Below are 2288 nucleotides of genomic sequence, written 5' to 3' on the forward strand. Positions count from 1 at the left end.
GCATGACTGTAATGTTCAGGGAATTAGGTCTCAGGCTGTACTACGGTGTCAATGCCAAGAAAATCCCCTTAGAATTAGTGTGCACTTTTAAACTATTCTCTACCAATTGCATAAATATTACCATTGACCTGTTGGTTGAAACACTCTTCTAAGTGATTCAGATGATAGAATTTTATTTCTTGCTCTACTTTAAAATTTAATATCAGGCAGCAACCAACTGGCCTGTATAAAACTCTTACTAGCGATAATCAGATGAGAACATACTTAAGCTTGATTTTAATATTAATGTGCAGATATTTATTTCTCTAAGTTTTTAAGATTTTGCTTTTTCTTATGATTCTTACTTTTCAATCTTTCACGTTTCCTAAAATACGACCTTTAACTTTTAATAAATAGTATAAGCAATAAACATGACAATTTATTTTTATACTTTCTAAATTCAAGAGAAACATATATTTATCCAAAAATAAATAGGTAAAATCACACTTTCATAATAGGATAGAGTCTAGTAGTAGCATTTTTGAAACATATTTGAACAATCTGGTTTGCCAAAGCTTTACCCACCTCACCCAGATGAATTATTCTGTTTTGAATATTCCTCTCAAGATTTTAAAATTCATCTTTGAGTTCAATCATGTTGTTCTTCAAAATATGATGTGAAAAAAAATGCTAAATAGGTAATAGCAATAGAAGAGTGCCTCTTCCCAGAATACTGCATGCACAAAATCCAGGGGACACTGGGCAGAATAATAGAGAACGTTTCTTTCTGTTCTGGGCCAGAAAAATTTCAACAGGTGAATTGAGCATATTATAAATCAGCATGCATTTATCAAACAATTTTTTCTCAATAGATAAGTCAGGAAGGACTGATGAAAATGATATAATGAAAAATGAGTTTATCCTCAAGGGATTTATGGATCTCCCAGAGTTAAAGGCATTGCTGTTTGTGGTGTTCTTTGTCGTCTATCTGATCACCATGGTGGGCAATCTTGGGTTGGTGGTGTTGATTTCCATGGAGCGCCATCTGCACACACCCATGTACATCTTCCTGGGAAAACTGGCTCTTGTGGATTCTTGCTGTGCCTGTAGAATTACCCCCAAAGTGTTACAGAACTTCTTTGATGAGGACAGAATTTTTCACTTTAAGACTGTATGGCACAATTCTATTTTTTTTTGCACTGTGGAAATTGCAGACTGCTTTCTCCTGGCTACATGGCCATATGCAGTCCACTGCAGTACCACACCATGATGTCAAAGCAACCCTGCATTCAGTTGACCACAGGGGCCTTCATAGCTGGAAATCTGCACTCCATGATTCATGTGGGGCTTTTATTTAGGCTAGCTTTGTGTGGAGCTAATCAAATTAACCACTTTTTTTGGTGATATTCTTCCTTTATACAGACTCTCCTGTGTTGACCCTTATACCAATGAACTAGTATTATTTATCTTTTCAGGATCAATTCAAGTCTTCAGTATAGGCAGTGTCTTAATATCTTATGTCTTAATTCTTTTCACTATTTTTAAAATGAAATCCAAGGAGGGAAGAGCCAAAGCCTTCTCTACCTGTGCATCCCACTTAGTGTCTGTCTCATTATTCTATGGCTCTCTTTTCTTCATGTACATTCGACCAAACTTGCTTGAAGAAGGAGACCAAGATATACCAGCTGCTATCTTGTTTACAATTGTAGTTCCCTTACTAAATTCTTTCATTTATAGCCTGAGAAATAAGGAAGTAATAAGTGTCTTATAAAGTTCTGAAGATGAAATCTCAGGAAAGTCAGAAACAAATGACAGCTACTCTGGCTCAATGATTTAAATGCAGCAAAAGGCAAAACAACCACAACAAAATACTTCTTCTGAATTATCCAGGAAAAGGTGCACATGGCATATGAAATATTAAAATATATCAGAATGCAACCAAATGAAGCAGCAATATTTTCAAGGGAAAGAAACACAACTGCTAAATCTTAATTCAAAATAACAATTAAAACAGATATTCAATAACGTTTTTTCAAGAATTAATTCAGAAAACATTTTTAAATCTTGCCAATTTCAAGCACTATATCAGCACCAGAGATTATCAACACAAAAAGGCAACACACAAACTAACAGTTACTAATATTACTAGAGAGTTATACTAAATATGGACAACCAGTCCCAATCAAAGCTTGGAGAGTGAGCATTACATTTGAGCTACAAGGGTGTATTGTCACATGATCCTTACACCAAATAAAATCCCTATGACTATATAAGTGACAGGCAAATTGTGAGGAGACAGTACAAACTGA

At 34.9% G+C, this 2288-nt stretch overlaps 1 pseudogene; it reads left to right on the forward strand.

Moving 5' to 3' along the window:
- Nucleotides 1–820: 820 nt before the first annotated feature.
- Nucleotides 821–1811, forward strand: LOC142440584 (olfactory receptor 5K1-like; annotated as a pseudogene).
- Nucleotides 1812–2288: the final 477 nt, after the last annotated feature.

This window comes from Tenrec ecaudatus, chromosome 2 (genome assembly GCF_050624435.1).
Source record: "Tenrec ecaudatus isolate mTenEca1 chromosome 2, mTenEca1.hap1, whole genome shotgun sequence".
Classification (NCBI taxonomy): Eukaryota; Metazoa; Chordata; class Mammalia; order Afrosoricida; family Tenrecidae; genus Tenrec; species Tenrec ecaudatus.